Source organism: Balaenoptera borealis (assembly GCF_965194805.1).
Source record: "Balaenoptera borealis genome assembly, chromosome: 13".
Classification (NCBI taxonomy): Eukaryota; Metazoa; Chordata; class Mammalia; order Artiodactyla; family Balaenopteridae; genus Balaenoptera; species Balaenoptera borealis.
Genome location: NC_138870.1, coordinates 55,509,612 through 55,523,473, shown reverse-complemented (window position 1 = coordinate 55,523,473; position 13,862 = coordinate 55,509,612).

Here is a 13,862-nt window from a genome sequence, read left to right as displayed (position 1 = left end):
AATTGGTAAAACCAACATCGTTTGGGCAAGAGTTTCTGTATCCCTGTTTTCAGTGTTCAAATGGCTAGAATTTTACAGCCAATCTGTACACGCTTTAGAAGCCCTATACCCCTCAAAGGGACTACCTGAATAAGCTGAGTAACAGAGGCTAATCCAGTAGTTCTTGAATTGCTGGAACAGGGGAGCCAAACTCAAATACGCCAGGGAGCCAGGAAATCGCTGTGGCTGGCTGAGTGAAGCAGTCAGCACGGCCTGCTTTGCCAGATCTTCTGATTTACAGAGAAGGAAGAATTTTATGTGAAAGCCAGACTATGCGAAATCTATGTATAGATTATGTGAAATTTCTTGCATTTTCAATGTTGGCAGTTAGTATCAGACCATGCTTCCACCCTGTTCCCTAAAACTGTCTTTGACTTTTGAACTTTATATCATCAGGTTGTATCACCCACTACTCTTCACTGTTGCCATCATCCATTGCTCTCCCCCACCTCAATTTCTCCTTCTCATTTTTAGACTATATAGCTCCTGCTTACTGTAATTCTTTCCAGTGCTAATTTCTTCTTAATCCTTGGTAGTTTAGAATATATGTAAAATAGATGATCTTTCTCGTACCCTGGACTCTCAGTTCCTTGATATGTCTTCTCCAGTGATTTTCTCCTCCCCACTATTTCAGCCACTTACTCATCCCCTAGAACTTCTCATTATCAGTAACTTCACCCCGTCTGTAAATTCTATTTCATTAATCTGCTCGAGATTCATTAATAGTACATCTCCTATCCTCTAATACTCTGACCCCAACAATCCCTACCCCCGTCTGGATACCAAGTCCAAAATCTTGCCACCTCCTCTCTGGCCCCAACCTCTTGACGTTCTCACTTTTCTCTTTATCCATAAAGTCCACACTCAATTATTATAATCCCTCCCTTGCACATGCTGTCCATTCTCTTGCTCCCCTCTCACTTTGTTGAACTCCCTTGGCAAATCTACCATACTGATGAAATCCAGTTTTCCAATTTTGAGCTCTACCCGTACACCTGAATGTAGCTGGAAGGGGGAGGGGGAATAAAAACCCTGGTAATTGGACTCAGTTTAAAATCAAAGTCACGGCTCTCAAGTGGGTCCTTTATGCTGCCAGGCAGTCACACTTGTGCCTTTAGTCCATTTACTCTGCTGATCTCCTTGATATCTAGTATGTGGCGTCTCTTTTCTCCTCAATCCCATCACCTTCTCCCCCATCGTCATGCTCAGCTGATGGTCTTGAGAGTACTGATGCACCAGGAGAAAACTTCCACAGAATCTCATTACCACATCGACAGTACCTACCTACATTTGTACTAATATACACTCCCCCTCCCCTCACCTTTTCCATGGATCAATTATCTAGGCTCCTAAATCTAATCTCTTCACTTGGGCACTAGATCCCATCTCCTGTCCCCTACTCAAAGACATTAAGGGCAGCTGTTCTCACGCTCTGCAAAATCAACAATTTCTCACTGTTTACTGGATCAGTTCTATCAGCATACAAATATGAAGTTATTTCTTCCATCTTAAAACAAACCAAAAAACCTTTTTGATGTCATTGTCCCCTTTGATGCCACAATCATCCCATTTCCTTGCTCCTTTTTGTAGTGAAGAGTTGACTATTTCATCTCTAATTTTTCTCCTTTTATTTTCTCTTAAATCCACTGTAACTAGGGCCATCTGTCCCACCTTACTCCATTAAAACTGCTCTCTTCAGGGTCACCTATGTCCATATCACTGCTGAAGATAATAGTCAAGTTTCAGTCCCCATCTTACTTGACTGACTAGTCGTTTTTGACGCGGTTGATCACCCCCTCCTTCTTGTACACTTTCTTCATTTATCTTCCACACTCTCTTACATTTTCCCTGACTTCATTGGTCACCCTTCAGCTTCCCTTGCTGTTCCTCCACTTCTCCCTTAACTCAATGTCGGAGTGCCGCAGGGCTCAGTCCATAGTTCTCTCTATTGACACCCACTCCCTTGGTGATCTCAGGTGGTTTCGAGGCTTTAAATACCAACTATCTACCTAGCATTGCCAAGTGTACCTGTTTAGCCCAGACCTCTCTCTTGAACTTCAGACTCATGTCCAAAACTGAACGCTTGATCATGCCTCCTGAACCTGCCCTTCGACATTCTTCCTCATCTAGGTTACTGCATCCTCCCAGTAGCTTGAACCAAAAACTATAGAGTCATCCTTGGTTCCTCCTTTTCTTCACAGCCCATGTTCAATCCACCAGCAAATCCTGTTGACTCTATTCAGAATATATTTAGAATCTGACACTTTTCTCCACCTCCACAACCACCATCCTGGTTTGAGTCATCACTATGTCTTATCCAGATCACTGTAGTTGTCTCTTAACTAAAAGTAGCTTTCACTATTGCTTCCTACAGGCTTTTCTCAACACTGCAGCCAGATTGATCTTTTTAAATCAAATCTGATTATGCCTCTCCTCTGTTCAGAAACCAAGAATGGCTTCTAATTGCAGTCAGAAGAAAAATCAGATTCTTCATACGTGCTGCATTCTCTCTCCCACTCCCCCTCCACTCTGTTACCCTCTGATCACGATTCCTTGTTCATTCTGCATATCCACACTGACTCCTTGCTGGTCCTTGAACACAGCAGGCAGAATCCCTCATTAGAGCCTATGTACCTGCTATTCTCTTGCCTGGTATGCTCTTCCCATGTGGCTAAGGTCTACCTTGACCTCCATATTTAAAATTGCTATGGTCCATGTACTCAGATTCAGGCTGGCACATGACTGGAATTGGCAATGATTTATGGCTGTGGGAACCAAATCTCATTCAGATTTGTCTCTTTCTTGATCTGAATAAGAACAGGCGGCAGCTCTGGCCATCTCTGGAGCCACTCTGCAACCACACAGAGATCAATATTAGAATGAAGTGAGTCTTAAGGATGGTCTAGTGAGAGAAGGAACCAAATGCTTGATAAGGTCATTAACTTGCTCATTTGTTTTATGCCTGGAGAATGTCCTGCTTGCGGACTTATAATTATATGACATAAATTCCATTATTAAATCAGTTTTTAAACCAAGGATCTTGTCATTTGCAGCTAAATGCATCCTGATTCACTGAACAGACATTTGGTATTACTCCCTGATTTTGCTGAGGGCCTGAAACCTATGGGAGGGAAACTAACCCCTATCCAAAACTGGAGTTCAAATGTACATTTACAGCTATATCTGTGGGATGTGAGATAGGCATGGAAACTGGATTGCAGAGAGAGACAACTGGGTAGCTGAGAGAAAATGAATGCTAGTAGAGAATGATTCTGGCAGTGTGGGTGGAAGCAATGTGAAGTTCATGAGATGTGCCTGAGACTGCGCTAGACGTGCATGAGACTGCACCAGAATCCATGAAGACTCAGACCCACTGCCAGCATACATACTTTCTAGTGAAGAGAGGGCTGTGGTGAAACCGCAAAACTGCTTCACACTATGACCTAGCCATTTGCCACGGAATGCTCTCTAGTGCCACCCCTCCCCCTCAAGTTTTGGACCCTAGAAGAAGAAAGTGTTTCCACCCCAGCTGGAGGTAAGAGTAATGAACTGCAAAGATTACAAACAGAGATGCTGAGGAAACCCTGAAGGCCAAAGTGACAATGGCACAGATACATGGTATTATCAGTGGTGAAGCTCCAGCTAAGCACGGGCATCAAAGTCTCAGAAATCTAAAAACAGGTGAGAGAAAGCAGGTGAGGCAAATAACAGCTCTTAATATGTATGAGACAACTATCTTGGTGGCAGCTATTTACCCAGTATCCCTAAGGATGAATGTTCAAAGGACACACAGGCTTGTGGGTCGTAGGGGATTTTCTGGTTTCAGAAATAATTTTTGAAACAAAGATCACTAACCTATCCCATCTTTGAGTTTCATCTCATCCTTGAGCCTTATTCTAGAGGGTCATAGGTGCCCTGAGGTTCAGGAATAGGGTAAAGATCAATAATGGGGTGAGAACATTTGTAGTGTGCATTACTTGGTAATTTTAAAAAGTGAAAGTTCAGTGGTTTCTTGGGCTTTCATCAAAATGACCTCACGAAAATAACATGCAATAATTATTCCCCCAGTTCCTTCTCTCTTTCTCCCTCTCTCCCTCCCTCTCTCTCTCTCTCTATATATATATATATATATATATATATATTTTTTTTTTTTTTTTAAAGAACATTAGGGTTGCATTGTCTTGTAACTCAGCCTTTTCCCATTTAAGGTATCAAAACATTTTTCTAAAAATCTATTATTTCACAACATAATAAATACTAAAATTTTAACAATTATCCTTTTAGGGTTGATAGAAAGGATTTGGGGGATTTTATTTTCTTACTTTGTGTTTTCTAAACTTACTAAAGTTAACGTGTTATCTCTATGATTAGAAAACCTTCAACTATAGAAAATAATTTCTTCCAGCACTTTTATGGTTCATCCCATTTCACTATTTCCTTTTCAAATTGTTTTCACAGTATTTTTCACCCCAGAATGTATTTCTAGAATAACTTTTGCCTAACTTGCATGCACACAAACAGAGAGAGGGAGAGGGAGAGAGAAAGAGGGAGGGAGGCAACACTCTGGTGTCTCTTCTTAGAAAGACACTAATCCTATCTGATCAGGGCCCCACCCTGCATGGCTGTTAGCATAACTGGGCCATCTTGGGCCTGTTCAGTTCCTCCTGTCCTTCCACTGACCCTACCTAGGGCTGTACTGTGTAGTGAATCTCTTTTCTGTCATCAAGGGCTTTGTAGTTATTAGATATTGTTTAGTGATCATTAGGTCCAGGTGGCCTCTATGCTCTGTTAGTCCCCAAATGATGAAAAATGTTGCTGACGTATTCCCTGTGCCCTCGAGACTAGTTACCCCTTCATAAATCTTGTTTTAGGAGTACACATCCTGTTTCCAAGCACCTACCCCCATAACCCTATAAAATTGTCCCAATGGCCCCTCAGCTGTGTGGAGTGCAGCTTTGAATGCTTCCAGATTGTTGTCCAACTAATCACACCCTGTGAGTAAGTTACCCTGTAATAAACTGATCCATCGAGTGTATAGAGCTGCCTGCCTCATTTTTCAGTCTCAAAATGCATTCTCAGTTCAGTGGATACTTTTTGTCCCTTCCGTTCTTCAGCACACCCTATGACCTCATTAACCTTAATTGCCTCCTTGGAAGCCCCTTCTCCGAATTCAGCCATACTGGGGGTTAGGGCTTCAATATATGAATTGGGGTGGGGGGAATGACACAGATTTCAGTTCATAAGAAACCCTCTGCACGTAAATTCAAGAAACAATGCCACATCATCAGGTTTCAGAGTACACATCCTAACAACACTTGGTCATTAGTCATCTACATTGTGTAGCCTTTCATAGTGGTCATTGTTCCTCTTGTTCCTGTACTGAATTTATTTCATTGTTCTGAACTTTTGAAAGAAAAATGAAAGCTTGCATTTTAATCTGGTGTCTTGATAATGAAAGCAATAACAAGTCTGTATATGAAAATATCCAGCATATTTGGGTCTAAAGATACTAGTAATTTTTCAGATCAAATGGCCTCAGGGCTTATTCTGAGCATTAGACTCTCATCACATCATCTTTCTTGAATTTTTGCCTTTTTTTCCTCTGTGATGATGCTTGGTATTTTCTTCCTATATTCGTGATTGTTTCTTCTGTTTTCCTAACTGACTCTTCCTCTGGCCTGTACCATGCACCCACAGGCTGAATTCTTGGATATTTTTATTCCAGTTGGAGATTTCATATAATTTCATTTTCATCTATTATCTCTATGTGGACTACACTCATATATATATATTTGTGGGTCGTAGGGGATTTTTCTGTGTCTCAATTTCTGCCCTGCAAACCGCACACCAATATTTGTGTCTTCAGCCCTAGCCCGCCCTGCAGACTCCCTTCTCACTCCTGTCTCCAGAATTTATTTATTTCATTTCAGTTTTTTGCTTTCATCTCAAATCAACATGCCCCAAACTGATCATTTTCTGAAAAATCAACTCCTTGTTTCTGGTGACATGGCCAAGGGAACTCTTAGTAATTTTGATTAATTGATTGATACATTCAAAAGAATTTTCTGAGCAACTGCTGTGTCAGACATTGTGCTAGGTGCTCTAATTGATAAGTCACAAAATTTTTTCTTCTGTAATGTCTCTCACAAGTGTCTGAGTCTTTTCCAATTTGTCTTTACTAGTTATTTCATGTTTGTGTTTTTTGAGCATCTCTTGCCTGGTGAACCCCTACTTATCCACTGAGACCAGTTGAGAAGTCACCACCTCTGTGTTGTAAATTGACTTGTGTAATACCAAAATATGTGCTTAAATCCTAACCCTTGGTACCTCTAAGTGTGACCATAATTGGAAATAAAGTGTTTGCAGATGCAATCAAATTAAGATGGGGTCATACTGGATGAGGGTGGGCCTTAATCCAGTGACTGGTGTCCTTATAAGAAGAGGGAGATTTAGACATAGAGACACAGAAGGTAGAAGGCCTAGTGCCACTGGAGAGACATGGAACAGATTCTAAGAGCTTCTAGAAGGAACTAACCCCACTGACACCTGGATTTCTGACTTGTGGCCTCCAGAGCTGTGAGAAAAGAAACATCTATTGTTTTAAACCCCAGTTTGTGGTAATTTGTTACAGCAGCCCTAGCAAACTAAAACACTCTATGAGGCCATTTATAAACTCCCCAAAGTTAATCATTCCTTTTTTGGTTCTATAGCACTCAGTACTTATTTCCATCATCACTTTTTGTTGTTGTTGTTATTTCCCCGTGGGCTTGTTGAGGGTTGGAGTGTAGTGGGACAGCCCTAGTCATCTTTGGATACCTTGCATACTGCTTGGCACAGGGTAATTACTCAACAAATGTCTAACAAATGAAAAAAGTGATGCTTTTGCCTCTAGCCAATAATAATTACAGCTATCATTTATTGAGCACTTCCTCTGTACTGGGCACTGTGTCAGTACTTTACATACTGTGTTCCAACTACAATATGCTGATACCAACTGAGTGTATTACAGGTCAATCTAATTCTAATACTCACTACTGGAGTTAGCATGGACCCCACAAGTTAAGGTCAAAGGCCTTCATTTCTGACACTAACTACCCAGAGTTAATACAGGTCCTTCAAGTTAAGGGCTTAGTTCTACATGACTGACCCCACTTCAGATGCCAGCTGCAAGTCTCAGGTATCCCAAATCTACCTGTATTTCTGCCTATTTGACTACATATTTGAGAGTTCCCAGAATCCAGCCCCCACCAATTTGATAATTCACTAGAACGACTCACAGAACTCAGGAAAACACTATACTTATGATGACCATTTTATTATGAAGGACACAAATGAATAGCAAGATGAAGAGGTAAACAGCACAACAGGGTCTAGAAGGGTCCTGAGCTTCCTTGTCCCCTCCAGGTGTACCATCCTCCCAGGACATGGATGCTTTCATCAACCAACAAGCTCCCAGAGCCTCACTGTTTCAGAGTTTTTATCTAGGATTTTGTTACATAAGCATGATCGATTAAATCATCGACCACTTGATTGAATTCAAGATCTAGGAGGGTGTGGCTGAAAGTTCCAACCCTCTAATCACAAGCTTGGTCTTTCTGGTTTGGCCAGCCCTTTCCTTGTAACTATCTCAAGGCCCACCTAAGTCACCTCATAAATTAGCATAAATTCAGATATGGAGGAAAGGGGTTCTTTGTGAATAACAAAAGATACTCTGATCACTCCAGAAATTCCAAGGTTTTTTGAAGCTCTGTGCCAGGAACCGAGAACAAAAACAAAATACATTTTTTATTATACCACACATATGTATTCACATGAGGGCTCCTTGAAGTACGTATCTGTGCCATCTGCATCTTACAGACGAGGAAACTGAGGCTTAACCTCAAAACTGTGTTGCTTCTCTAGCTGTGGTGGCCCCCAAGCTGTAAGCTTATTCAGCTTTCTGCTTTCCGGAGAACTGCTTGTCTCTTTCTTGGTATACACTCCTGACGCTGCGGTATTGAGCGTAAAAAAGGAAAATGGCTTGCGGCCAGTTTCGTTCCAGGTGCCTGCTCTGGATCTAAGAGCCCCTGGTTGTTCCCCAGAAGAAGGACGTGCTGCCCTGAGGGGGAAGTCTGTATCTCCAAAGAACAGCCCATAAGGCATGCTGACGCATAGATAGTGGTGCATAGATAGTGGTGCATAGATAGTGGTGCATAGATAGTGGCGCATAGATAGTGGCGACAGAATTATGTGGAAATACAAGGTTTACTGATTTGTTGCCTAGTGTTCGTTCCGTGCTGAACCTATATATACATTCATGCTCTTTGAATAAACTTGCCTTGCAACCATCAGTTGTCTTGGCCCTTCTGACCCCATACTGGTGCTTTTCAGTTCCTTACCCCTCACCACCAGGAACTTCTAGCTTTCTGCAGCCGGTCTGCGGCATCTAGCCTAGCTTTCTCCCAATCCATTTTATTTCCAAATTAATCTACATTAAACAGAGATTTCATCACATTACTTCCTTAGTGACTCTCTATTACATAATAAAGTCCTACTATTCAAGTTTCTCTAAAGTCTGTTTCATGGTGGTTGTGTTCATTTCTACCTCTAGCCATGCTTAATGCCTGCTTTTCCTCCCTCCTTCTAACATTCTCCCCATTTCTCAATAACACTCAAATCCTACCTATGTAGATTCAGTGAGGGTGAGATAGTAGAGCACCTGCTATCACAGAGCTAAGTGCTTTACACATGTTGTCTCCAACGTTACATATGTTAATACTCCAGCAAATCCACAGTTTAGGTGTTCTGATTCTTAGTTTACAGTAGAAAAAAATCTAGGCCTGGAGATATAAGTTTGGGTGCTTGAAAGTTAGTGAGTGATTGAGCTAGGATTCAGACTCAAATTTATTTAGCTCTAAAAGCCCATGCTCTTTTTCTGTAATTCATGAGATTTGTAAACCTCTACTGTTCTGGTCCCTAAACTTGAGTTGTAGATAAAACTCTAAAGATTAAAAAAAAATTTTAAGATAGTAGCATCTTAAGTCTCTACTTCCTTCAATGTCGAACGCAGATTATTATCTAAAAGCCAAAAAAAAAGAAAAGGTTTTCGAGTCAATCTAGGAATAGGATAGAATTATTATAGTCTGGGAATAATCTAGAAGAGATTTTAGCCTGTAGTTGGTAGAACAAACATATTAAGTGAAAAGGAGGGGAGAAAGAAGAAGAGACAGTAAGAAAGAAGAGGAAAGATGCAGGAAGAGGAGAGATGCAGATAGGTCTTTAAAACCCCTGAAATTTGTTTAGATTAGTGACTTTATTTACAAAGCACTTTCTTTGTAATTGCAGCTTTAAAGGAATAGAGGAGGGAATTCCCTGGTGGTACAGTGGTTAGAGCTTTGTGCTCTCACTGCCAAAGGCTGGTGTTCAATCCCTGGTCGGGGAACTAGATCCCACAAGCCGTGTGGCCAAAAAAAACCAAAACCAGAAACAAAACAATACAAAACCCAACAACAACAAATAAACTTGTTCTTGAAAATATAAGCTTAAAAAAAATAGAGGATACTGAGTTATTGGATTCCATATCTGCAATTAAGTGCTTTATTGTCATAAGATAACTTTCTTATCTAAACTGAGAGGGAGCAAATAACTTTTGTCACTTTTAAAAACACAATTTAAAAATTTTAGTATAATACACAAAACAGTACACAACCCTCAGTATAAACAGCTTGCTACATTATCACAAGTAAACATATGTAATCAGCCATCCCAGAAGTCCTTCTAAGTGCCTTCTCCCAGTTCTTATCCCTTCTTACTCCCCAAAGATAATTTCCTGATGTCTAAGACCACAGGTTAATTTTGCTTGCTTTTTAAAAATTAATTAATTAATTAATTAATTAATTATTGGCTGCATTGGGTCTTTGTTGCTGCGTGCGGGCTTCTCATTGCGGTGGCTTCTCTTGTTGCGGAGCACGGGCTCTAGGCGTGTGGGCTCAGCAGTTGTGGCTCGTGGGCCCTAGAGCGCAGGCTCAGTAGTTGTGGCACATGGGCTTAGTTGCTCCGTGGCATGTGGGATCTTCCCAGACCAGGGCTTGAACTCGTATCCCCTGCATTGACAGGCGGATTCTTAACCACTGCGCCGCCAGGGAAGTCCCCTTTTGCTTGCTTTTTAACTTTACATAGAATCTCATAGTGCATATTCTTTGTATTTGGTTTCTTTTGCTTAACATTAGGTTTGTGAAGTTCATTCATGTTGTATATAGTAGTAATTTTTTCATTTTCATTGTAGAAACTATGCAATTATATGAATATACCACAATTTTTTAATCCATTTTACCAACAGTGGTCAGTTGGGTTGTTTCTAGTTGGTCAGTTGGGTTGTTTCTATATCTTTTACAAATATATGTATGCATTTCTGTTGAGGGTATGCTCCATGTAGAAGTGGAATTGCTGAGTCATAGACCTTGTTGTGTATGTTCAGCTTTGGTGGATATTGGCAAACAATTTTCCAAAGGGCTTTCCCCATATACAGTCGCACTAGCAGAGCCAGCTACATAATATGTGGAGCCCAGTGCAAAATAAACATGCGGGGCCCCTTGTTTAAAAGGCAAGGAGAGGTCCCATTAAATGTACTAAAACAGAAAGCTTTTTTGTTTCTTTTGCAGTCTCTTGACTTGCCATGATTTTTTAACTTGCTATTTAATGTCATTTTAAGTAAAGAAAAAGATATCATTTAAAGTTATTAGCACACGTTTTACCATTGATCTTTATATTGTGCAATGCCAGTTTTTTTTGTTTTTTGTTTTTGCAATGCCAGTTTTAAATGCAAACTCATGTGTGGAATCATCAAACTTACATAATTTGTATTTCATAGCTTGTACATGCTTATGTATTTCATTCTTACTTCAACTGTGGAAAAGCTGCATGAAATTAACTCAAAATGTTTTTATTTCATTTCCTGATATGTGCACGATCTACCAACACCCTCTACCTTCAGCTTCCGGATAAGGATGGACTAAAGGGAAAAGAAACTATAGTTGTGCTATCTCTCTTTCCTTCTGTATCTTCGTTTACAGTGTAAGTGGTTGGCTAATGCTGGGAAGTAACACAAATTTTAAAAGTTATGATAGGATTCCTTTGTCGTTCATGTTTCTTAGAACACCATTCTTTCTGCAAAGTAAGTTCTGGTTGGTAAGGAAAGCTTGGCCTCTTTCAGCTGTCTGCACCCTCCCTCCCTTTCTCTTTACTAAGCTGCAGATGTAACGCATTTATATTGTACTGTTTTGTTTTGCTTTTTCCTTTTTTTTTTTTTTTTTGGCCATGCCGTGAGGCTTGTGGGGTCTTAGTTCCCCTACCAGGGATTGAACCGGGCCCTCGGCAGTGAGAGCACAGAGTTCTAACCACTGGACCACCAGGGAATTTCATCTTGTACTGGTTTTCAATCTAGCCTAACTCCCATGCATTACAGGTCTAATAGAATTCTGCACTAATGGGGCTGCCTGAATGCTAAATGCAAATGGTTGGCAAGGAAGAGTGTACACACTTATATATTGTGTGTAACTCTTCTGCTCATGCTCCGTTGTGCTTTCACCTATAAAACACAAGTTCAAAGGAAAAATTATGAAGAATTGCAAAATGGCGACAGTTGAACATTAAGTCAAATGCAAGGTCCTTCTGAAAGCAGGGCCCTATGCAATTGTACAGGTTACATGCCTATGACGCCAGTTCTAGTTTAAGAGTTCCAGTTAATCCACAACCTTTTCAACACTTGGTATTGTCAACCTCTTAACTTTAGTCATTTGGTGAATGTGTAGAGATATCTCATTGTGGCACTGATGTGCATTTCTCTGAACATTGAGGGTAAGCATCTTTTTATATGTGTATTAGTCATTTAGTGTGTGTGTGTGTGTGTGTGTGTGTGAGTGTGATGCCTGTATGCCTATTTTTCTGTTGGCTGCCTGTCTTTTTTCTTGATTTGTAACAATTGTTTTTATATTCTGGAAAGAAGCATTATGTACATTACATGGGTAGCAAATATCTTCCTCTGTTCTGTGACTTGCTTTTACTCTCTTATAGTGTATTTTGATTACTAGAAGTTCCTCATTTTAATATAGTTTAGTTTGTCAATCTTCTCCTTTGGGGTTAACTGCTAGCTTGTATCTGGTTTCAGAAATCTTTTCTTTCCTCCAAATCATAAAGATATTTTCCTATATATCATCTTCTCAAAGTTTTATTGTTTTGTCTTTCACATTTAGATCCACAATCCATCTGAAATTTACTTTTTGTAAATGGTAAGAGGTAGGAGATCAAACTTTGCTGATGGTGCTTTTAGTCAATAAGACAATGGGTTTGGACTTTCCTGGTGGCGCAGTGGTTAAGAATCCACCTGCCAATTCAGGGGACACGGGTTTGAGCCCTGGTCCAGGAAGAACCCACATGCTGCAGAGCAGCTAAGCTCGTCTGCCACAACTACTGAGCCTGTGCTCTAGAGCCTGTGAGCCACAATTACGGAGCCCACAAGCCACAACTACTGAAGCCCGCGTGCCTAGAGCCCATGCTCTGCAACAGGAGAAGCCACCGCAATAAGCCTGTGCACTGCAACGAAAAGTAGCCCCCGCTCGCTGCAACTAGAGAAAAGCTGGAGCGCAGCAACAAAGACCTAACACAGCCAAAAATAAAAAATAAATAAATAAAATAAAATAAAATAAAAGCAAAAGAGTATGACATTAAAAAAAAAAAAAATGATGGGTTCCCAGTCCAACTCTGGTTAGTTCTATATAATAAATCCTATTATGACTTTGTATTAAAATGAGTAATGTGTTTTTGAAATGCCTGTAAAATCATAAAAGGTAAGTTTTTTTTGCTTGTCTTTATGGAAATGAGGTTAGTTCCTTTTTTTCGTTATTTATTTTATTTTATTTATTTATTTTTGGCTGCATTGCTGTGCGTGGGCTTTCTTCTAGTTGTGGTGAGTGGGGGCTACTCTTCTCTGCGGTGCATGGGCTTCTCATTGCAGTGGCTTCTCTTGTTGTGGAGCAGGGGCTCTAGGCACGCAGGCTTCAGTAGTTGTGGCACGCAGGCTCAGTAATTGTGGCTCGCGGGTTCTAGAGCGCAGGCTCAGTAGTTGTGGTGCACGGGCTTAGTTGCTCTGCAGCATGTGGGATCTTCCTGGAGCAGGGCTCGAACCTGTGTCCCCTGCATTGGCAGGCAGATTCTTAACCACTGCGCCACCAGGGAAGCCCAGAGTTTAGTTCTTTAGACAAAAGCTTCCAATAATATCAAGTTTAAGGATTTAGTTTCAGAATAGACCGTTCCACAGCTATTCTGAGTTCTACTTGCTAAGTCTTTTGAGTGTTATGGTTAAAGTGAGGATGGCAAATGTGGGTGTATCAAAGTAAATGCGTCAAAAAAATTCCAAGGGATCCTGGGATGATATTACTCTGTGTATATCTACACCTCATCTTTGTACTGGAATGACAGCAATACCATGAATATTCACTCTGATCCATCGTGTTTGCCACCATCATTTCTTTTATTAGTACAGCAACATCCCTTCTTCCCTGGCTGTGGTCATGACTCTACAATGTATTCTACATTTGGCAGACAGTGATCTGGCCTTTATCTATTCAGCCTCATACTTTGCCATCTGTGCCCTACTCAAACTGAGCTTTGCTCCCTGCTCCCCGCCGCTTTGCAGATGTTGGTCCCTTGAGAACCTACCTACATCACTCCACTCTTCCCTGGTTGGCTCCGACTTGTCTTCCAGGATTAAACATTATCTCATTAAGAAAGCCTGGTTTATAGAAAGTGCTCAATAATTTTAGGGATTGTTATTATTAAAAATAGTG